Genomic DNA, 25,773 nt, shown 5'->3' with positions numbered 1-25,773 from the left:
CTTTAAGGTTCTGCCAGTGGGATTCTTCCCACTGTAGTTTAGCGCAATGCAACGCTGTTTTATACTCGTTCCTGGCAGATTGGACGCGAGGACAATTTTTACTTTTAATGGCTAAGGCTAGGGCTTTCCTTATCTGTCTGCAGGTTTTTGTAAACCAAGTCTGCCCGCTTTTTGGGCGTGCTTTTTTGGTATTAAAGCCATGAACTATTTTGAAGAAAGACCCCATCTGCTCTACAGTTCTCGTGTAAATATCCAGGGCTTTCTCTGGGGCATCGGGATTAAGGGATGCCTCCTGTAAGTCGGCTATGCTTTCTACCAGGGCTCGATTAATTCCTGCCATTTTTGATTCATTAACAGCAACTTTAGGCCATTTGAGGTATCTACTGCAGTTAGAAGGGGCCACTTCCTTGGTCGCCAAATTATTAGTTGCTTCAGGGGCAGTGCAAGAAGAGGTCCAGAGGGCCTTCATAATTAGACAAAGGGGGTTATGGCCGCTGTTGATAGTAGGGACAACTTCCATATCAATCATGCTTCTCCATAATCTTACATCTATTAAGATGTAGTCAGTGCGAGACAGGCAGCTGATTCTATTGTATGTATAAGCTCCTTCAGCATCCGACGGTGTTCTACTGTTTACAGCCCTCAGTCCAAATTCCAGAGCAAGTGCATTCAGCTGGATTGCAACCCGTGACCATCTTTTAATGGGGGAATACTTAGGGGGGATACCCCATCTTGTATCGTCCTCCTCCAGCCCCAGCATGTCCTCTGTGCTAAGAGGCTCAAACGTGCAGTTAAAATCTCCCACTATCACAAGATGTGAGTCGGGATCGCAACTAGATAACTCTTGCTCTAGAGATGAAACAATAGCTGAGGACGCACCTACTTTTGTCCCCCTTACATATACATTAAACAACTCAGGAGTTATGACTCCTTTTTTCCCCGTTGATGGTAAGCCTCATTATATCTGGATTTGCACAGTTTTGTTTGATGATTCTACAGCCCAAAGCAATGTTAACCCAGGCAGTTAGGCCTCCCGAGGGGCGTTCTCTCCCTGTGGTGACATCTGGTAACCAAAAACAGGTATAAACAGATTTATAAAGGGGGACTAAGCTCCAAGTTTCCTGGAAGAAGCAGATGTCTTGGCCTTCTATTTGTTTGTTCCAGTCGGGCAGTAGCAATTTACTGCTAAGTCCGGCTACGTTCCAGGAAATGATCTTGAGCTGTGATTGAGGAGCCAAAACGGGGGCTACCTCTCGTGAGAATATTGTTTGTGGTTGGGGCGATAGAACATAGAGAGCATTGGAAACACTCCTATCTGTGCCCATGTTTGAGACTACAATATGATCCCTCACCTCATCAGTATAACAACTAATGCGATCAGTGTGGGTTGAATTTAACGGTAATTGATCAAAAACAGTTGAAAGTTGTGTGCTTAGGGTTTTTTTGGGTTACTATTGGGGGTGGTGTCCATAGACTCTAGATGTGAAGCAGGGACTATTCCCAGTCACTCGTTGGCATCTAGCATGGTCACTCGTTCTATACTCGACTTTGGTGCTTTACCCTGTGCCCTAGTATCAGCCGTTGCTGGAAAACTTCTAAACTGAATGACTGAGAGCCCTGGAGGGCAGGTCCGATATTCTAGTGCTAGTAAGTTTGCGGACAAATCGTGCTTTGTCAGGCTAAGTTCAATGTGATCCAATGGTTGGTTGTGGTGCGTGCATCTCCGTGCCCTAGCTATGTCGTCTCGTATCAGTGATCAACAGCCCAATGTATAACATGTATAACATGACGAATCCAATGTATAACCTTGTTTTTGAAGGAGTCTTCATTTTCACGGTCACCATGCATATCAAGCTTGGGGACATTGACCATGAAGTTTAATGTGCTTTGTGTTGGTTTGCAGGGAAAGATGTTTTGCCTGACCAATGGAAACAGCAGCTTGAGAGGAAACCGCCTGTTTATAGTTGGGTACTTTAAGGGCCTGGGCGGCGGGTGCTTTGGGGGATGGGAGAGAACCTTTGTGAACGATAGTTCATTCTTTTTGTGCGTTTATGAATGCCCATTGGGGATGGGAATTCGATGGGCAGCTAGCTGCTGGCTGGTGTAGCGTGCCACCCAAAGTTATTGATTTAACTACAGCCACTAGCTCCTCGATCATAACCCTCATCGCGCCTATTTCTATTCTAAGCGCGCTGACAATCTGCATGGGATCTTCAGGTGTAGGGGCAACAATTCCTTTTTGCTCAGATGAGCTTTCAATAGTGCTAGGGCTTAGGGTTGGCCGTTGGTGCACTAATTCCTCAAGTGAGTCAGGAGCCTCAGCAAGTGCCGCAAAGCGGTTAGAACAAAGGACAGAGGGCTCTAAATGGTTTAAAGAATCAATACTCAGTGGATTTTTGTGCTGGGTGGAAACAATTACCCCTTGCCCTAATGCAGAATGGTCAACCTCACTACTAGATAAGACGCGGTTATGGGGGCATTTCTGAAACATTGAGGGTATTGTAGTTTTTCCCATGATAGCACTAACAGTAGATTAGTTAGACACAATAAAGAGTCAAAAACAAAACAAATAATATCAAGGGCGTGGGTGCAGCGCAGTCTGTCCCGAGTAGCGAGTGTTTAAGTACGTTTTGGTGTCTTTAAGGGCCCGGGTTTCTCTCAAGGAGTAGTGCGCTAACAGAGAACAACACAGTACCTTATTTTATGTTTAGCAGTTCCTCCTGCTCAAATAGGCGGCAAAAGGGGGGTGGCCCTGCCCTGCCTCTTCCTGGTGATGACGGGCGCAGGACGGGCCCGCCCTTGGCCCTGGCACGGCCCGGGCACGCCCGTGTGCGTCCCGCGCTGCAGGAGGGCCACTGTGCTTTTATCTGGGATTTGTAGTTCCGTCAGGCCGTTCCCCTCACGGCCAAAGATTGAGGAAACCAGGAAGCCAGCTGTTCACCTCACGGCAGCAGTGGAGGCTGCTCGTCAATGCACCCAGTCCGGTAAGCGGCCTGCGCTGCGGGAGGGCCGCTGTGCTTTTATCATTATATGTCAGTTTTCGCGGAAGTGCGTGTGCCTCTGGGATTTGTAGTTCCTTCGGGCCGTTCCCCTCACGGCCAAGGATTGAGGAAACCAGAAAGCCAGCCGTTCACCTCACAGCAGCAGCGGAGGCTGCTCGTCAATGCCCCTAGTCCGGTAAGCGTCTTGGGGTAACAAAAGGCAGAGGCAGCACAAAGCCACCTTCCACACCACAATCGGGCATCCGGCAACTTCCCTAGCTGGTTCATCTTCCCCCAGCGTTAATTTGGTGCCTTGCCTTGCCGTTCCTCCCATGTTTGCTTTGTTCTTCCATTTCGGTTCCCAGTCCCCAGCCTTGCCTCTGATATTTGAAGGCACACTCCATGTAGTTCTGTTTGCTCCTTTTGGCAGCTCGTCATCTCTCCCTGCTTGCTTTATGGACACTCACACTCTACTCAACCCTGGACCTGGTTCCTGCCTGGACATGGAGCTTGTCACTACCATTCTGCAATAGGAGGCGGATAAGAAACTACCAAGTACGATTCTTGAATTAAGTACTCTACATAGTGATTATTTTGTCTGCTAAACCAGCGCCTATCACTGTTGTTTGCCCTTTCTTAAGAGTACTGAGTGATGGGTCTGCGACGTTTCTGAGCCTTTATCCACTACCACTCTATAACTCTATAAGTGGTCAGTGTCTCTCTACCGTCGCCTATTTTTCCTCTGGTCACTGACTTTCATGAATTATATTGGTTGAAACTGGTGAACAAGTCAGATCATCAACAGATCCAGTCTGTGGACTTAGAGCCCTGTGAATCCAGACACTCGCAATTTCAATTTTAAGTCCCTCAGCATCTTTTGCTCTCTGGTGCAGAAAATAAAATGGTGAGTGGTTTTACACCAACGGGTAGAAGAACAACTTTACTCAGAATATGCTTTTTAATATTCAAAGGGTTATTCTTTTATATACTTTTGCAGATGGTTAAAGAACGGTTTGTGAACCTTTTGGTTAGAACCGGAAAATAAATCGGATTGACAGAGGAAGCTGCCAAAGCCTAATGAAGGTAATCGGTCAGCTCACTTTAACCCCTGGCTCTCTTCACTGAGAGTCACACTATTTTGTTGCTGACCATGTGCACATCTGCACTGCACTGCTTTTTACAGTGCAAGGCTAGTTTCATATCATATCATTCTTAGGTCGAGCCTCTGAAGCGCATGATGTATTCAGGTATGGACTTGAAACTCCGCCCATATTTTTCATTGGCTTGTGTCATTGTCCTTTGTAAACTGTGGCTTTTCATTGGTCAATAGGCTTGGCAGTCCCTTCTTAGTACCAGTGTTGTTCTGGGATGTGGAGTGATAGTGTGTAGTATGTGAGGGATACTGTTGAAGATGAGAGAGGTATGAGTGTGTGGGGGATTGTTTATTGGTTTCACTACACAATCTTAACTGTTGTCATACAGGTGCTGAGATTAGATGTAATACATAGATTGTACCAGTTTCCAAACAATGATGACAATTGCAGCAATGTATATGCAGAATGTTGTAAAAAGAAATGAAATGATTATGTGTAAAGTGTGAAATATAAGCCAAAAAAGAAGAAAAACAAATATGAAAAAATGGTAAATAATTTTTTTCGGAGAAGAACATTTTTTATGCCCTGAATTTGAGCTCATAAGAGCCAATAACAAAGAAATATAGGTCTTGAGGGAGTGTGTCTTTCTACTTTTGGTTGTCTTTTCCCCCTTTCTCCATGACCTTTGAAGTGATCTTTTTCAGGGGGTCGCCTTCCCATCCCAAGTCCCTTCTTAGTACCACCTTGTCTCCTTTTGTAACCTCCCATGATGACATCCCCTGTTACATGAGTTGTTACTCAGTAAGCTTTAATTACAGCCTCCGAGCACTATTTGGTCAAATGGTTTTCTCCTGCCTGCAGGCAGGACATGTCCTCCCCGAACACTTTATTTTTTTTCGTAGCACAGCAGGCCATGCTGATTCAGTGGTGGCCGTGCCTTTAGTTTGTTGTTTGTGGCCCAATCGTGGCCGCCAGTTTTAAGGTCTCGCCTGACCCAGCGCATGCACTGGTCTGGTGAGACTTATTGAGAGGGCTCGAAAAAGTGCTACCAGGCCAGCCTAGAGCTACAGTACACGTGTGGGGGCGCGCGTGCCACGCTTTACCACGATTACTTTAACTTTCACTGCCGCTTTGATGTTTGATCGCGATCGCGATCGCGATCACTTTCACTTTCGCGGCCGCAGGGCCGCTTTACATAGCCAATAGATCTCGCTTTTGGGACCTTATAAGTATTTAGTTATGCAACTGTTGCATGGCTAAACACTTATAAGGCCCCAAAGGCGAGACCTATTGGCTATGCCAATGCTTGTTTTTCTTACTATTTGTTTAGTTTTTGGTTTACAAGTGCCCTATACGGTGCTTTCACTTTGATGTAGGCCACTCCCCTTACTTTAGACACAGCTCATCTAAAGAAAGGTGCGTGGCCGCTACTAAAGCGAAACCACAGCATGGGGCACTTTTACAAAAATAGCATTTGTTTGTCAACTTAACTAACAGATGCTTTTTTTTTGTAAAAGTGCCCCATGCCGCACTTTCAATTTAATGGCGGCCAGGCACCTTTCTTTAGACGCGGCTCATTTAAAGAAAGGGGCGCGACTGCCATTAACATGAAAGTGCAGCATGGGCCGTTTTTCCAAAAATAGCATTTGCAATGCATTAGGTCTCGCATTTGCGAGAGTTTAAGCTATTGGAATTTACAATACCAATAGCTTAAACTCTCGTAAATGTGAGACCTGTTACATTGCAAATGCTTGTTACTTTAGTATTGCAATGGTTCGCATTTGTTGATTTTTTTCTGTTTGAAACATGCACACTGCCCTTAGACAGAGGAACATTACTTTTTATTACTTTTATACTTTAAATGTCTTTCGACTATATTTGCAACAAAAATACATGAGCTGCGAAATATCACAACTACAACATGACTTTCTAGTCCCACGCGCCTTGCCATTGGGAATTGAATGAATCTCCAATCACTGTTATCTGATCAGTTTTTACTGTTTCAAAGTTTTGTTCTGATGCTAGCCGCTCTCCAACCATGCGTGGTTCTGAACCATGACTACCTTCTATGGGTCCAGAAAGCACACTCACAGCCACAGAGATGAAGGGGTATACCAGAAGGTACAAAATTGACATTATTTACAACAACAAATCTTACATCAGCAGGTTTCCGAACCAAAAAGGTAATACTGGAACCATTTGGACAACCATTGACCAACAAAAAAAAGAAAATGAAGAAAACACACAAAAACCCCCCTCTACCCACATTCGACTCTTAGGTCTTATGGTACATACGATGTACCATGTGCAGCTGTGGGAGGTGTGCACTAGGCTCTGTGGCTCATGGTTAGAGGTGCTCAGAAACCAAGAACTGTTATTATGTTCATGGTGTAGATCCCTCAAATTTACAAGTAGTGGTGAAGAAGACCTTTAACCAAGCCACCCAAAACTCTGATGATTGCAACACCATAGCTGTCTATGGGAAAGTGCAGGTACCATTATGGTCAAGAACATGGAGTCTGCAGTGAACCTCTCTTACCTACAAAATACTGATTCCAGTGAATGTTGCAGCAGGTGCAGAAATTGTAAAAGAAAAAACAAAAGGCATGTCTTTTTAGGTCTCACCTAAGCAGCGGTTGTGCTGTCTCTTGAGACATGCTGTATCCACTGCATGGTCTTTCAGCACGCCCGTCTGTTCTCTTTTGTTCCTTCATGTGCCTTTCAAAATTCCATTATTTTTGCTGGCCAGTAATTTACATTTGTCCATCCTTTTGCTGTTTTGGTCACGCCCTGGAGACTATCCCTGTTACATGGATCACTGATCTATCAGTCGTGTATGGTAGTTTTGGTGCACTACTTTTTTGGCTTTCCGAATGCACTTAGCCGAGGGCTGCATATCATGTCCTTCTCTTGTTTTCCACTGTCTTTGGTTTCAAAAGTACTTTTTCAGCTGGATGCTTTGTTGTTTTTCATCCTATAACATTTTTGGTTTCATTAACTCAAATGTACAAACCTTAAATAACATACTTAAATAATGGAAGTGTAGTTTAAGTAGGATTAACCTATTTACATTTTGTTTTTGACAGTGTGATTATTTGGATACGATTAAATAGGTAAACATGCTGCTATTGCTCCATTTTATGAAATTTGATCCAGCTTTTATCTGCATGCTTTTAACTTTTGAGGCTTTCTTTTAGGTTTCAACCATTGGTGAAATACAACTAATATCAAGCCATGCCTCCTTGTGCTCTCCAAACGCGGTATGTAATGTGAGGTTATTTAACAATATATCCTGCATGTAGACAATGCAACACCACCTCAGCACCACCTCAGCATCAGCACAGCACCACTTCAGCAGCACCACCACAGCAAAACTTGAGCATCACTCAGCAGCACATGTGCACCACCACAACACCAGCAAAGCACCACCTCAGCATCACTCAGCCCCAGAGAAGCACCACCCAGCCCCAGTGCAGCACCACCTCAGCCCCAATGCAGCACCACCTCAGTACCAGTGCAGCACCACCTCAGCACCAGCACTGCACCGCCTCTGCAACAGTGCAGCATCACCTCAATACCAGGGCAGAACTACCTCAGCATTAGTGCAGAACCACCAGCACAGCATCACTCAATGCCACCACAGCATCACTCAGCATTAGCACAGCAACGCCTCAGCACCAGTGCAGCACCACCTCACCAGCAACTCAGCACCAACGCAATACCACTTCAGCATTAGTGCAGCACCACCTTAGCACCAGTGCAGCACCACCTCAGCACCACTTCAGTATCACTTAGCACCACCTCCGCACAAGTACACCACCTCAGTATCACTCAGCAATACCTCCGCACAAGTACACCACCTCAGTATCACTCAGCAATACCTCCGCACAAGTACACCACCTCAGTATCACTCAGCACCAGTGCAGTGCCACCTCAGCACCAGCACAGCATCAGTGCAGCACCACCTCAGCATCCCCTCAGCACCACCTCAGCATCAGAACAGCACCCCCTCTTCATTAGTGCACTACCACCTAGCAGCACCAACTCAGCATCAGTGCAGCACCAGATAAACATCAGCACAGCACCATGTCTGGATCAGAACAGCACCACCTCTGCATCAGTGCACCAACACCAGAGAAGCTCTACTGCAGCACCAACGCAGCACCACTTCGGGATCAGCACAGCACCACGTCAGCATCAGCGAAGCATCATCTCAGCACAAGCACCAACTCAGCAGGACTCAGCACCACCTGAGTACCAGTGCAGCATCATCACCTCAGCATGACTCCGCACCACAGCATCACTAAGCACCATCTCAGCATCACTCAGCACCACCTCAGTATCACTCAGAATCACCTCCGCACCAGCACACCACCATCTTGCATCACTCTGCACCACTTGAGTATCATTCAGCATCACCTGAGCATCACCTCCGCACCACCACAGCACCACCTCAGCATCACTCAGCACCATCTTAGTCTGCCCTCCAAATCTGACATCTGTTGATTCTCCCCTAGTGTCCCCCCACTGCTCGTGTTGTAATTCAGGTGCTATTTCCCAACCTCCACCCTCCCGTTGTTTATATCCCCCCAATAATAAAAATAAAGCTATGAGAGACAAACATTAGAAAAGGCAGGAAAACGTTGCCAGAATTGCAAGGACAAAAAAACTAGAAGACATTTTTATGTCTATTCTATTTTTTACTAGGGCGTTCAGTTGTGAATAATTCTTGGTTATATATAGAGTATCAAAAATGTGTGTAACACTTTTCTATTATAACTTTTTAACATGTTGCACAGCAGTCACAATGCTCTACAACATAGCTTAAAGACACGGCCACAGCTAATAGCTCTGGCCAAACACTTGTAAGTTCCCCAAGGTGAGACCTATTGGCTATGCCAATGCTTGTTTCTCTGTGATGCAACAGCATCCCCACCCAAAGCAAACTTGCATCATCTCTCCTTCAATTAAGAAAGAACTTAAGACCCACCTTTACAAGGAGCAGTCATTGATCAGCCGCCACAAGGGTCCTCATATTTCAGGCCCACCAGCTCGCTGCAATCCCGTCTCCACCATGCAGTGCTGGAGTCAGTGTAATTCCTTAGCCGAAGACCAGTTCACTGCACTGCTGGTGCAATGCTCCAGTGCTTCCTCGCTAGGCTTGCATCAACACATCCATACACAGATGGTGGGGAAAGTATTTTCAGTTATGGCCTGGGGACAGCATTAGATGTCTCATTAGTTCCCTGTTGTCCCCCCCAAAAATATCATATACATGCATACATATGTATATACAAAGAGGGGCTTTGGTGCAGAAAGCACAAGTCAAGCCTTCTCCCTGTAGTGCAGAACAACATCCTCAACTCCTCCCCGCCACAGGCGTTATTATGAGTCACCGCGACCACCAGCTCAGCCGCAATGCCCTCTCCACATTACACGGCTTGAACCAGTATTACTTGTGAGCCAAGGGCCAGCCCATCGCCCTGCGTCTACAATGCTCCATTGCTTCTTACTAAGCTTGCAATTTGTTAATATCAACACACAAATACAGCCTCATACATGTATAAACATGGAGGGGGCTTTCAGTCAGTCCTCGTTATCCATTGGTCTGATCAAGTGTCATTCACATTTTGCATCCGCCCAGCAAAGCCTGATGTAGGCAATGGGTCAGCTCACTTTAGCCAAAGCCGCTGTCTCCAGTGCAAGGGCTTGTTTCATATCATATCATTTTTTATTTAGTCTTGCAATGGTTCATATTTCCTTATTTTTTCTTTTTTGCAAACACGCACACTGTCCTTTAAAAGGAGATATCTTTAGTTGTTATTACTTTTATATTTGTAATGTCTACTGACTATCTTTTCAACAATAATAAATAAATAAAAACATTGCAGGCTTTGCAAATGCTTCTAATGGCCTTGTGCTGCGAAACATCACAATTACAAAATGAGTTAGGCACCTCGGCGCCCTCTCTGTTTGGCACGCGCCCTGAAGAAGGTCGATGCATTCACGGGCCATTGATTTCCACTTGTCAAAATTTGGAATATTAAGTTATCTCTTAGACATCCTGTAAATGATTTTCCTGCCAGCACCGAGCGAGCGAGCGGATTTTAATGGTCAGATGTTTGCAGCGCCGTCCTCAGGGGGCCCCTTGTAATCATTGTTCTAGGGCACTTGACCCACAGTCCCTTCATTTGCTTCTCTTATGAAGTGCGGGCTTTCCTGGTTTGGGCGGGGGCGCGGGTTGGTGCTTTGAAAAATAATGGGCATTCGTTGGTGGGGTCCTCGCTTGCATCGGCGTTGAGATTACCAATAATTTGATTTAGCTCATACATTTCAAGAGGCATTTTATGTAAAGCGTGGAATAATAGAAGCAGAACAGATGGTGGAGTTTCCCAGAGCGGCATATGGCGGCTGACGAACGAACCGTCCTGTTTTTGCCAATGCTTGGTTCACCACCCATGAAACACAGCAACTGTTCAGAAAAAAAAATAGAGGTGAATTTTTTTTCCGTTTTTCGGCAGAGTCCTCTGCTGCCGAAGATCACACAGAATACCGAGAAGCAAAAGCAGAGATCTTGTATTCTTCCGTTGGAACTCATGCCTGTTTGACTCGTTCTGCCTGCATCAAAGGAAGGCCTCCATTGCGACAACACTGCCCGCCCTCCCCCCCAGGATGCTTCCTTCTGGATGCTGATAACCAGGGCCGGCTTTAGAGATTGTGGCGCCCTGTGCGACAATCTTTGTTGGCGCCCCACCCCGGCACCCCCCAGCAAACATTTTTTGTGTTGAGTTGTATGGTTTCTCAACCGCATATTAAATATATACAGGATACGTTTTAGAATATATAAAATGTATGCTCAAATGTCATGTAAATTAAATAGGGATTAGATGGGGAACAGATATTATGACACCATCAGTCAATTATAGCTTATTTTATAGCCCAAAACAATATACATCTTGTTGATGTAATTATTAACATTTTCTAACTGTTAATTTTGTAAAAACAATTTGCAAATTTCAAGAAAATTGAACTTTACGGGCTTTCATTTTTGCAAATGTCAATATTGATGTGGATAAGTCCAGTTGTTGTGCAATATCATTTTCAATGGATAGGATTGCCAAAGATGATAGCCTTTCATCTTTCATTGTGGATCTTAAATATATTTTAATTAACTTTAACTTAGAAAAACTTCTCTCTCCACTAGCTACTACCTCGGATTCCCTCACTGCCACCCTCCAACAGACCCCCTCATCTTTAAGTAGCCCCTCTCTCATATGCATTTCATTTGTTGTATAGCGCTACTCATATCAGTGTAGTGTGTGTCAGTACTTTACACCACGCACACATTATACAGAGACAATGAATCATACAAGTATATAAATCAGTATACAGGGAATGCCACATAAGCAAATGAGGATTACAAGGTGTATGAATCACATTTCATCCATGCTGGTGGGCCGGATATTTTAAGAGGGTTTGGTCTGGGGAAACACAACCTTAGGATTTAAAGAGTATTCCATGGGGTCGGTTCAGCTTTACTGATAAAAATGTATATCTGCCCAAACATACTCATTTTAGCAAAATTAGAATAATGAAAGACTGGGGAAGTTCTAACTATGTCACAAAAAAAGAAAGCGAAGTTCTAACTATACCATTCATGTTTGTATGCAGCTCTTTGATGACAGTTCATTGGTCACTGTCCTATGTTTGGATTGTAACTTCTGAACTGCAAGTAACAAAAGGATCTCTGTGACAAAGGCAGTAACCCACTGAGCTTCCACATAAAATACAGTTCATCTGCATTTAAAAACTACTAACAGACAAATGATTGCTCTCCAGCAGGATCATTAATCACCAGCGTTATCTGGGCATCTTTTATTGTCTTATTGTTGTCCTGCATCACACACGAAGTATGTGCCCTGCTCGGCCTGCGCATATTTTAAAAAGAAAAACATATTAGTAACACATTCTCTTACCTACTCCGTTAGTCAAACTTTGTGTCACAGCCTGCTGTGATAAGCAGCTGCAGGAGTCAGGAAAGGTGAATATGAATAAACAAACTTATTTTCTCCTGCGCTGCATAGAAAAAGAAATATCCACGCAGCAGAACATTGTGGCCATTGCCGGGAATGTGGAGATGAAGGGGTGAAAAAATAAACAAAGCCTCGTTAACATGAAAATGGTCTTTTAAAGACCTGTGAAGTACTCGGGTGCGGCTGCGATAATCTCTAAAACGTTGTGTGCGTGCACGCCCGGGAAGCTGTCTCTGCCCGGGCTGACACACACGACGTGTTCTTTGCGCGCCTGCCTTCAAGCCCTCACTGCGAGGGCCAAGGCTCATGTTTGGGTCGCTAAAACCGGGCCTGAGAAGGAGGGGAGGTCACCACCCGATATTGTTTGTGCACAGTGCACATTTAAATTATTGATTGATTTTAAAAAAGTAGACCGTCACCTAACTCACTTTATGTTGCTGCAGAGAGGAGGCTCGGTCTCTGTGCCACTGCCAAAAATCCCGTGGACTGTCGGAGAGCGCGCGCAACCACCAGCAACATTAGCCGCCGGAAGAGTATCTGCGAGTTTTCCAAGGCCCGCCCCCGCTCGCATCCCGCGATGTAGGTAACGGTTTCAGTTACAGGCCAATCAAACGTTCAACACTTAGTTAGAGGCAGTCAGGCAGAGCAACGCATGGTCGGGCAAAACAAAAGCGTGCCTCCTGATTTGGTAACACGGTTTTCCTCTCTTTCCATTTCTACGAAGATACATCGTAGAAAAGAAAGAGGGGACAACCGTTTAACAGTGCAGGCAGGCTCAGTGTGTGCTGTTTTAAGAGTAAGAGACGTAGGTGGCGGCCGGCGCCCCCCTGACCTTGGCACCCGGTGCGGTCGCACCGCTTGCACCGCCCAAAAGCCGGCCCTGCTGATAACCAGGGCCGGCTTTAGGGAGGTGCGACTGGTGGGCCGCCCCTGGTGCGGACCTGTGGAGGGGGGCCCTGACCTCATGCGTTAAGCAACATCTTATGATTGGAGAGCGGGGGGGACACTTTTGCCCAGTGATGGTGAGCACGGCAGCCGGCACAGGTATGTGGGGTGGGACAGTGGGGTGGGGCGGGGCAGGATGCTGGGGGGTTAAGCCGAAAGAAGACAAAATAAGTATTATTTATTTATTTAACTATACCTATTCTGTCATCTGTCGACTTCCCCAAAGCTGCCATCCCGCCCCACCCCACCCCACCGCCCTACCACCACACCGCGTTTACCTGTGCCGGATACGGCTGGTGGTGAGAGAATCTGAGGAGGGGGTCATGGATCGTGGGGGCCACCAAAAGTGAGTGTCGCACAGGCTGCACCCTACGCTAAAGCCGGCCCTTCTGATAACACATCCTTCACCTCTTCTTTACTTCACCTTTTACCGCCCCGATTCCACCCCCCCCCCCTCTTCCTTACTCCTTCTGGCAGTCTGCAGTGCCCAGTACTCGCATGTACATAACATATCATCAATTAAAAATAAAATAAACACAGGGTGCAGTCATCAGTGAAATCCAACAGCGGGCCCAGTGACGCAGGTAAAGTGGCCTTGGTAAATGTGTGCACGTGTAGACGCGTGGCTGTATGCAGGTGGGGCGAGAACCCCGCAGATTGATTTTTATGTGCGGGGTTCTCCGTCCCGACTGCGGAGTCTCCGCACTCGTAAACTTACTATTAAAATGCAGTTCTGTGAATATTGAAAAAGTGTAAACATACACAAACGTGTAAATTTACCTTTGTGAATCAGGCCCTGAAACTTTACTAAGTGTAATGTGATTATATCTAAATGAATACATGCATATCAATGCATATTTTGATGTGTGGGTATTTCTCTACACATGTAAATGTTAATTCCATTTATTTGTAGGAAAAAAAAACAATCTACTCCCATAAGCCTTTGTCTTATCCCTCCTCTCTCATTCCAAATCTTTTTGACTACTATGAACTCTGAAAAATCCTTTTCAAACTTTTCCCTCCTTTTCTATCCAACTCACTCAACTAACAAGCACACATGTCCACTACTCTCAATAGCAACTCACAACTTTCCTTTTCTAATCCACTTCCATTATTCTATCCCTACTTAAAGCACTACTAAATGCATGTGAACTCGAGAGCACACGCTTTAATGAATTTACCACAACTAATCCACAAGGAGAAATTAAAGCACATTTTAATAAACAACTAACTATGTCTCTAATCTTGGGTTCAGAGTAGCGTGCTACTCACCACAAAATGCTTCAACACTTCATCATGGGTAGTAAGTGCTATATAAATACAATTTACAATTACAATTACCAACTGTTATACAGAATAAGCAGATTAAATTACATGTATGTATATGCACATCAGTCTGCTCTCATTTGTGTATGCAAATCTAGGTTTGAATAGTTCATGCCAGAAAGTTGGCCATAAATCTACAAGACGTAAATCTGCATGAGTAGAGTAGAGTCTGAAAATGGACATAAGGGTGTGCGTGCGGGGTTTAGAGGCATATTGCACTAAATAAATATATGCTACTCAATATTATAAGGGGGAAGGAAAATACCCACACCTGCCCAGAATCCATCACCACAGGCAGCAATTACAATCTAAAGCACATGAATAGAAGGATCTCCCAGAGCACTACCCTCTTTCCTTTGTGCGGCATGTCAGTCTGGGGCCAGAGAGGCCCTGCTAGCACAGGCCATCTGGAGGAAGAGGAGCTTTACTGAGAAAGAAACAATCACTGTGGTGAACTTTGTAGATGGCCACTGTAGAACTCCATGGTCTCTCTGCACACCACCAGTATATATTAGCATTTATATAGGGAAATTCTAGCTAGGAAGCAATGGAGTGCTGCACATTACTTGGTGGGAAGGGGTTGGGAGACAACATCATACACATTAAGTAGTGACTACACAAATACATTTCACATGTCACATTTATAAGCACAGGAAGATTGAGTCATTCAACCAGAATCTCATAATGTTGAGCCACGCACCAAGGCCAGATTTGAATCTGGGTCCTGAGATTCAAAGTCAGCAGCTCAAGGCCACACCCCTCCCCTTCTCTTCTCAGTGAAGCAGAGAAGCAGGCCATGTTGCAGGAAGTCACCAACAGGAGGGGGGTAGTGTTTGGGGTGTTACACCCCCTAATAGATGCATTTTCTGATAAATAGTTGGGTACAGGTGCTTTCAGTTGGGTATTGTGAGATGCCAGTCCGATGTCACCAGAAATTATTACATACACACAGACAAAACACACACACTCTCTCACTCTTTGTTTTGAAAGTCCTCAAAAATATTGGTTATTTTACATTGTGTTTTCTCTCTTAGTACTGCTACCAATACACATTCCTCTCCATTTCCACTGCCCTTTAGGCAGCTCTGATGTACTCTGCTTGTTGTATAATGTATTGAAACAAATAGGCGGCTCCTCCACTGTGGCGGAGGAGCGTCGCCCCACTGTCCACAGAGCCAAACAAAAAATAAAAATATCTTAATGCAGATCATTTTATTTTTCGTCCTGTGACGGAGTCTTGGGGAGCAGGGCCACAACACTACAGCAGGGGAAGAGGAGTGGTGGGCCCTGCTGTCAGTGCGCATGAGAGTTTGGCCGGCCATCTCAGGCCGGCCAAACCGTCATGCGCACTGATATCTCTCCAATGCAGCTGTATTGCTGAGTGGGGAGGTCAGCAGGCACGGGCTCTAAGCTCCGATTGGAGTGCAACACCAGTGCATACCACCCAATCCCTACGCTGAGAGCTTCAGCCTGTGCCAAGAGGAGAAGCCTGGGGAGCAGCGCGGCGAGGGAAGACCGGCTGGTACGTTTTGTTTTTTATTAAAAGTATTTTAGTCACCGCCCCGCGTTCCCCCCTACGCAAATCCCACCTCACCACATTTATCCCACATCAGCCGCTACTGTTTAAACATTAGATGCCAGCCTGATTATCAGAAAATCTGAAGCTCATATACCCCCAATCTTACTGACCAAGTTTTTCCTTGTTATCCAGTTATATCACCACTGTTGCACTTTCGCCCGAGTGACCTGCTTATAGACGGCTCCGTTATACCTGGCTTGAGTTGAGATGCTCCCCATATCGATCCTTAAAGTAACTACTGCGGAGAACCGGGTGTGGCGCCGTTAAGAAATTTATTCTGTCCGATGGGGACATCCTTTGTAAGGAACATATTTATCCGTGTGTCCTGCTCCACTGGATCTGTATATATTCCCTATGGTCAGAGGAAACTACTCTTGACGCATTGGATCCCCACTGAGGAGCCCCATCTTTGTCGCACTTGAACGCCGTAACTAAATTGATTAAATCTGGGAACTGATGTGCTTTCCTGTCTGATGCTTTTTATTGCTCCTTGAACATTACCATGAAGAGTTGTTTCATAATATTATACCTGATTTAAAGGTCTCCACTGTGTTGTCCCACACGCCGACCATCACCGTTGCCCTGATGAAGGTGTAGCCCTGTATGGGCAAACACCGAAACGTGCGTTGGCTTTCACTTTCTCGTGCCCATCTGAAGATTCCATCTGTTCCTTAGAACTGGGAGTGCACAAGCTTTTTTGAATCCTCACTGTGTCAAATTGGATATATCGTTGATGTTATTTTTAACCTAACTGGAAATTGATGCAGTTTGGTATATATTTGTGTTTTGTCGAATATATGAGTATGATGCATGAATGAGTGTGTGTATGTCTGAAGTGTGTGGGACCTCCACATATTTGTAAACTGGAACGTATCTTATCCTGTTTACATTTTGTGTAAAGACTATCATCCTGATTTTTGTTATTTAAATAAATCATGTTTTGTTAAATTTCTTTCCTTCGTTTCTTTATCTCTCCGAGTCAGTTTTGGCCTTTTGGTTGCTTTCTACAACCTAGACCCATATTTGGGCTTATTTATATCACTGTAGTGTAGGCAGTGGGTTTTGTCCTCTACCTTAGCTTCAGCCTGTGCCAAGAGGAGAAGCCTGGGGAGCAGCGCGGCGAGGGAAGACCGACTGGTACGTTTTCTTTTTTATTAAAAGTATTTTAGTCACCGCCCCGCGTTCCCCCCTACGCAAATCCCACCTCACCACATTTATCCCACATCAGCTGCTACTGTTTAAACATTAGATGCCAGCCTGATTATCAGAAAATCTGAAGCTCACACACCCCCAATCTTACTGACCAAGTTACACCCATGCCAACAGGATAAATCCTATGTTGGCTGTGTGGGGGGATGCACACTTTGAGGGAAATCAAAAAGCGGCAAGATGAGAGGAAGCATTTCCAGGATAGGTATGAAAAGATACCGGTGCCAGATGTACTGACCAGTGGCAGACGTGAACATGCCTCACACTCTTTCCCTTGGTTATCAAATCTTTGACACCATGTATCCCCACCGGCTGCATAAGCTGCCAGTTCCAAAGGCCACAGTCATCAGGCCGGATAACGTTACCAAATGAGTCTAGGTAGGCGAAGATGTCAGGCCCTGCAAATGTTTAAATACCAAAAACAGCGCATGCAAATCAGACAAATAGGGTGATGTACCACACACAACTCAACAAAACCTATCATTAAGTAAAACACCGTACCGTACAAAGGACAAAGACCAGCACACAACCTTGGTGTCGTAAGGGCTCATGCAGGACTAGCCACACAGCACATTCACCTCACACAGCTAGGTGTGAATGCGAGCAATTTTAGTCGTACCCGCACTCAGTGAAGAATGCAATATAGACATCACTTTCACATATGTCCTTTGTAAATACCGAGACGACCCACCACCCATGGCTCTCTGTGTACGTCATATGCTGTCCCAGCAGTGGGAAAGACTACACAAAAGCATGCCCTCATTGAATTACATGTTGTCTGTCTCCATTACAGGGCCACTGTTGCCAGCCCATCTGCCAGTCTACACCAGTGCGTCCTTTCCTGCAGTGCCATCTGAACTGCCCAAAATGACCAGGGCAGAATCTGTTATGTGCTAATAGTCATGTCTGAAGATGTGGCACGGAATGTCTGTGGAGTAAATTGTCACCCAGTTGTCCTCAACGTCCCTCCATAACACACAATCATGTGCACTGCATGTCTCATCTTGCCAAGTAGTATGAGTCTCTAGAAATCTCACTTCAATGTTAACCTCACACAACTCCCACCCTTGCTTTGTTCACCTCTGGAGCCAGCACCCCTTGGTACACACACAACAAATGTGTCTGTGTCAAGATGTACCAAGTGTGCTTGTTGGAAGACTGTAACACTGGGGTTTCCCTGTAAATTACACTGAGGCCGCTCCAGTGCACATATCACGTGACAGATGTAATCAACATCTGTGTACCTGCTGTGGTTTGTGCTTTACTTCAACTTCCATTTGAACCAGTTAGTGCCATTTTAAAAGAACAGCTCATTGTAAAACTACTTGGCCGTGCCCCCTGTGCGCCACATGAACTTGTTTTCTCAAGAAAGGGCATTGGGCTTTGCGCAGGAACCGTCCACTGGTGCCTCCCAAGGTTCTCATTAGACACTTTCTCAGGTTGAGCGATGGCTCGCTTGCTTCAGTGGGGTTAAAGCTCTGGCTGGGTCCCAGTCATAGTTACAGCAGACCTATGGTGTAGGCACCTAGGCCTGGGCTCCATTTGTTAGATTGCGGTCTTCCAGAGTGTTCTGCGGGCTCACAGAGGGTTCCCCTGTGCTTGAAAGGGTGAAAAGCTTTGACTGGTCCTAGTCTGAGCAGAGACAGGCCCTGGGTGCTGGCACTTGGGCGTGGGCTCCAATTACTGGCCAGTGGTGTTCCAAAGTACTCAAGACTGAGTTCTGCAGTCACAGAGAAGGTTGCCCTGCTCTGTCTGAGAGGAGAACACTCATCAGGTCCTAGACAGAGCTTTAGCAGGAGCATCCTACTGTCACTGGTCAGTGGCAATGAGTTTGGGTTCCATTTGCTGGCCAGAGGTGGCACTTGCACCCATTATAGAAGGTGAGGTTTGTCATATGGTTGTGTGCTATAGTAAAAGATGGCCAAGCTGCTCTGGAAATCCTGCTGAGGGCTAATTTCAAGCATCTGTTCAGAGGCTGGCAGAACAAATGGCTGGAGGGCTGGACAGCATGGATAACTCCAACTTGTCACTCCTGCCAAATTCCATAAACTGACCCCTTGTGAGGGCTTTATAGTTAACACACAAAAGGTAATAGAAGGATGCGTGTATTAAGTCTTTCCACTGGAAATCGACCAGGGTAGCATTTCAAGCCCATCATTCTTTTGTCCACCATGCCACCTTAGGTTAGACCCAGCTATATGCATGTTGGTCTTGACCCTGCTCCAATAGGAACTGTCCATCCCAAAATGCCAAGCCAGCAGGGCCGGACTGGGAACTGAAAGCAGCCCTGGCAAAATTTGCCAGACCAGCCCCCGTCCGGCGCGTAGCGCGCGAGCGCGGTGAGCGTGCACGACCGCTACTAGGGGGTTTTGGGGGGGTTCTTCCCCCAAGAAAATTTTGGAAAACAGACCAAAATGGTGAATTTTAAAGCACATTTTTCATTACATATTCAATTGTATCAACTTTCAAAGCACAGTAAATAGTAGATGATGACCTTAAAGAGCACCAGGTTACCCATTGTGGTCCCCGGACCCATGAAAACTTCTGGCATGCCTGAGAATTTGTGCATTTTTGAAGGCCTCTACATGTTGGTGCATGCAGATAGAAACAATGCAGAGCGGCTGTGCAGTTGCGGTTGACATGCATGATTCGCTAATATTTAAATAAAAATATTACGAGGACTGCATGTCAGAGATTGTGAAATACCTTGCTGTGCGTGCCAGAAGTTGTGCTCAAGTTGTAACAACGAGGCACACGTTCCGAAAATTTCAATTGGCAACAACAGCAAATAAAAATGTGCAAGTATGTGTACAAAAAAGCGACCACAGCAGAAAAAACACCAATGCCACATGCTTTTGGGCTGTATATTGCTTTCAGTGGCATCAGTGAACACAAAAACAAAACCTTTAGATTAATTGTTCAGACAGTCCCTTTATAGCATGCCGGGGAGCCTTGGGTTCATTAGCTCTCAATACTTCTTCACTCTCTGACCACACTTCCACCCAGGAGGAATCGTGTTAGCACTCAGAGGCTGCAGAACATTGATCCCCTCTAGAGATCTGAAGGATCCGCCAGTCATCTTGAAAAAGGAGGACTGTCTCCCACATGAGGGAAGCTTATGTCTGGAGAAACTTTAAAGGGTGGTTTGTCATTCTCTTTCCTTGGAGAGATACTATGAAACACAGTACCATCAAATTCCTCATAAGAGGAATTATTTATTTTCACTGGGATTAGATGCGAAGGTGATATGTGTAGAACCACAGCACCCACCTTTAGAAAGGTTTTCACCTTTTCCTAATATTTTTTGCCCGAAGGAAATATGTTCTGATGTCAATCGTGAAGACTATTTTGATTTAGAAGCTTTCCTCTTTAATTTCATCTGGGGTGTGGCGGAGTAGTTTCATGTGTCCTGCGGTAGCAAAGCACCTCTGCTGCGTACCCCAATACTGATTGCCTAATACTGTAAACAAGGGCACAAGCTTGCACACCATTGTACAGTATTTGCCAAAGACTTGGGCTCTAGGTGCAGGGTCATTTTCAGGACAGTTGGAGCACAGTTTTGAGAAAGGAGCAATCGTCTATAGTATTGCTCAGGTTCAGTTAGACATGAATAGGCCATCCGATAACATTAAACCAGAACTTGGGGTGGGGAGGGGTTGTACGTTATTTACTAACAAGAGGATGCTCCCAGAGGTTTCGCTCCGAATCACGAAGTAGAAAGCCCTGGAACATGTGGAAGCTACCATCTTAAAGAGCCAGACGTGTTTATGGCTATGTGACTGTCCCTAGTATAGTCTTCTTACATTGCAAGTTCTTGGAAGATGCAAATCAACAACAGAAATACAATTTAAAGAGTACTCTTTTGAAGCCTGAAGAATAACAAAAGAAAAAATTAGTTCCACTCAAAGCAAGGGATCACTGGAGAAGCCAATCACTATGTACTGATCGATCGATGGAGAAAGTGGTAAAGTGGCGGGTGACATGACTAGGACGCAAAGCTCAATTGTCAAAGGGGATTTGGACTTTGAGGGCACATTTTTTTTTCAAATTAACAGTGTTCATTATGGGGACTCTTTTTTCAAGCCCAGTCTGTTATTGCTGCTTATGACCACACAACTTTGAGCTTCTCCGTTATTGTTTTGTCTACATATGACTAAGTGAATCACTAGTCCAGTTCTTTACATTACTCTTCTAATTAAAGCACCACACAGCCCTTTTACAATGTTACTATCATCCACACTGTGCACATGCACATAGGTATGTATACAGACCTATTTCCAATCACAGAATGTCCCAAATATGCTTAAAAGTGGAAGCACAAGCCATTTGTCTGTGATCCATGGAGATTCTGTTATCAGCACTTCTCCCTTTTTCCACAAGAGCAGTTCAAACATGAATGGGAAAAATATCCTAGTTTGCAAAAGTTTTCTATATAATTATGACTCGGCCATATTTGCCACATAATACAACATCTGCTACATTATCTGACAATTTTAACTAATAAATTGTTTTTAGATCAAAAGTTACTAAAAAATTTGACTTGTGCTGCTGCGAAGCGGACGGCCCTTTGCAAAGGTTGACTGATCACCTTTCTCACTGCTGTAGTATGTTACACTGGTACTAATAAGGCAAAATCTTTCCAGAGATTGATAGCATGTGTAAAAATGTCAAAATAATAAAAAGTGTCAGAAAATATACTGCATTACGTTGCAGCCTATTTTTTCTGCATAATGTAGTCAACACTGCGGTATAATTTTGTCTTCTTTTGCTGCATAATTCCAGTGGCCCCGAAGCAGGCGGCACATCTTAAAAGTGCATGTGCATGAAGCAGAGAGAATTTGAAGTTTGTGAACTTAGTTTAGCCTGCGTGCAAATCCTGTATTGCCAATCACTGGTGAGTTCCAGCTACTACTGCTGAAACAAGGCCAATAGCGATACCAATGGGTGAGGCAGACTGGCCTTCACGGCAGGGCCGACTTTAGCGCTGGTGGTGCCGTGTGCAACAGTGTTTGTTGGTGCCCCCCAATGACCACCTCCACCACAGAGTCCCTCAATTCCAGCCTTTAACAGTGCCCCTCAAGTCTCCATAACCACTCTCTCTCTCAGATGCATTTAATTTGATTTACAGCGCCACTCAATCCAGTGTAGGGTTTTAGAGCACTTTACATCACACAGACTACACAGAGACCATCAATTATATATGTGTAAATCACTGTATAGGAAATGTTACAGAAGACAAAGGTCTAAAAGGTGTAGAAGTCACATGCCAACCATACTAGTGGGCAGTATAGTTTAATAGTGATTGGTCTGGACAAATACAAACTCAGAATTTAAAATGTAATACCATGGTTGGGGGCTCTCTTTAATAATCAGAATTGATTTCTATCCAAATGAACACTTTTTGCAACATTAGGATAATCAAAGACTGGGGAAAAAAGATAATGCTCTAATTTTTACCTTGCAGTTTGCATGCAGCTCTTAGATGACAATAGCTCACTATTCTATATTAAGATTTTAACTTCTAAACTAAAAGCAACCAAAGATCTGTCTTTAAAAATCAGTAACCCACTGACCTATTTACATTATTTGCACTTTGTGATCTACATAGTACATGTTCTTTGCAGCAGGCACATTAACTTTCTGCGCAACCTTTCAATGAATCAAAACTTCCACTAGACAAAACTCTGATCTCTCTCTAGGAAGAACATTAATCAACGTAGTTATCATAACATTTCTATTGTTGCCAAAAATGGCTGGAGGCCAGGAGGTAGGCAGCAAGCACTTTTAAAACCATAATATACTTGCCACTCAAAGTCAGCACCCGGTGCAAAACACCGGTCGCACCACCCTAGAGCTGGCACTTCTCAAGGGTCCTGTGACCTCAGTGACAGAGTCACTGTTGCTCTAGGGTGTGCTACTTTATAAGCTTGTCCGCAAGACTAGAGGTGAACTTCAGTATGGATTGTGGTGGACAGGCCTCCAAGGTTAATCCACACTTGCCCCCACTAGGGTAAACCTGCTGGTGCTAAGACACCGGGGCTTCTATGGCCTTGTGGGGCCTTCTTAGGCCTAGCATGGGAATGTGCTCCCTCAGGAGAGTGGTCTGGGAGACTGCTCATGAAGGCTGAACCTGGTTCCTCAGTTCTAAATCCACAAGCTCTGACCATAGTGCCACATCCTCTCCCCCACTGAGAGAAACTCGCACTGCCTTCAGCTACAACCTAATTGTGCCCTGCTATAAATACCTGGATGTGACTCAGTTCAAATTATGCACTAGACAAGAGCAATATATGCTGCCTAAAAAAAGTAACACCATCCAGAAAAAAGCAAACACCCATAGGGAATGCAAGATTAAGTAAAGCATGTAAAATGTAAGCAGGAACAACATGGATAACTTAAAGCATTTACACTCACTATTCAGAAATCAGTGTGTGCTTGTGCCTGAAAAGTTAAGAACATGACTACAGGGCCTGGAAGGGACCTGCTTCAATGTCCATTGCTTATAGCCTTACAAAACGCAAGCAGTGTGGTTTAAAAAGACCACATCCATGACCACCGAGCCGCAGTACACATTTTGTTTTCAAATCCACCCATCAATCCAGCATTTCAGTATCTCCAGGAGTCTTGCACTTCCTCATTCAGGGAAAACAATGCTGTTTAAAGAAAAGATAAAACAAAAGCAGCACTTCACTGGCAAACTCTGTATAGTGGCGCTAATGTGTTTGGGTGTGAATAAAATCAATCTGGCTGCTTTGTGAATACTGTCTCGCTTTATTTAGTTATTTATTTATGTTTCATAGTTGAACCTTTTATTTCTCTCACTCCTGAGTCTGAACTTTGGAATAGAATAAAGTCAGCAAAAGACAACATTTGAAGCAAAAGTATTTTTGGATCCATTTCACGGTGAAACAAATAAACGAAAGGAGGAAAGAGGGGGTGAGAAGTAGGCCAGCCCAGCCACCGCCTCGCTCCCTGCTACAACTGACACACAACAAACAAAAGTCACTGCTCTGCTGAACCGGCCGGGGCCTAGACCCTTCTTGCCCCTTCCTTAGGCCCCGGCCGTTTTGCTTTTGATTCTGGCCCCGGCCCAGTTGCGACGCCCCCCGGCCCCAGACAGCGCCACCACTGCCACCAGTCACCCATAAATAAGACCTGGCCAGGAACAAATAGCACTCACCTGCAGACTGGGGGAATTAAATCACGGGGTGCCGTTCTCTTTCCCTATTGCTGACTGTCTCCCTCTGGCCTCTGAATGCCTGCCTCGACCTCGCCTTAGAGCCACGCACGTCACGTCACTTCACGTCACCGGACCATGATGATGCTGTAGACGTGCGCAGCGTGACAGGTCAGGTGGTGTGGGGGGGGGGGATGGGGGTTTAATAAAATTATAATGAGTAGGGCGGCGGGTGGCGGCTGATCATAATAGCCTAGTAGCCTGCCTGCACACGCGTCGGAGCACGAGCACCGCAGCAGAGAATCCTTGTCCTGCTCACACCAGGCCTCAGACAGACAGGCAACTGTAAGCACTGTGTTCTGTTGATGGGGCCGATTTGGACCGACCGTGACTCCGTCGGTCCAAATCGGCCCCAACAACAGAACCGGCCCCCTGTCACAAAATCGGCCCCCACCCCATCCAGCCTACCGGGGGATTGCCCGGTGCCCGGAATCACCAGTCCGGGCCTGCAAGCCAGATCCTCTCTGAACTGGAACACAAGCAATCCAAGACCTGTTTTGCCATGATTTGGGCTCTTCAGTCAGGTGTAGCTTGCTTCCAGTGGCACAGTGAGCAAGGGACTCACTTCTGGGCATACCTTTAGCCACTTAGCGCGTTACCTTAAACACACAAAAGGTGATAAAAGGATGTTGGCAATAAGTCTGACCACTGGCAATTGCTCGGGTAGCATTCCAACTCATCGTTCTTTTGCCCACCAAGCCACCATAGGCTTCAAGGGCCACAGTGAGAAGTCTGTGAAATCCACATGACGTCCTGGGGCCTGACCTCATGCCTCCAAGTAAGGGCACCAGGCACTGGCAGCTCTAGGATAACCAGCTCAAAACGCCCCAGTGAGAGCTCCGTGAAACCCGCTTGAATGCTGGGCCTAACCCTCAGCATAGCACCAGGCAACGGCCAGCGCACCTTCCCTTTTCTGACCAGAGTGGCACAAGGCCAGGAAGGTCCATTGTGCTTCTCTGGGGTGTTAAGCTGACGCAAGCACACTATGGGAGGTCAGTGAATCCTGTCTGAATGCCTGGGACTAGGAGCACAGGGTTAGCTGTAGGCATTGGCAACTCCAGGTCGCCCAGCAAAACCAAGCCCAAGCAGAGTTCAGTGAATTCTATATGAATGACTGGGGGCTGCATCTCTTCTTCCCAAGCAAGGGCTCCATGCACCAGCCAAAGCAGCCTTTCATGCCCATGACAGGGTGTTGCCAGACAGGGGAGGACTCTCATGCTCCCCTGGCACACTGAGCTCAGACAACCCCTCAGTGGGAGCTCCATGAAGCCTGCATGAATATCTGGGGACTGGACCTCTGGGATAGGGCTCCAGGTACTGGCTGCTCCTGGCCAACCAACTCAAAGAAGCTCCAGTGTGTTCTTGGTGA

Source organism: Triturus cristatus, chromosome 1_2, assembly GCF_964204655.1.
Source record: "Triturus cristatus chromosome 1_2, aTriCri1.1, whole genome shotgun sequence".
Classification (NCBI taxonomy): Eukaryota; Metazoa; Chordata; class Amphibia; order Caudata; family Salamandridae; genus Triturus; species Triturus cristatus.
This window is presented reverse-complemented; position numbering follows the sequence as displayed.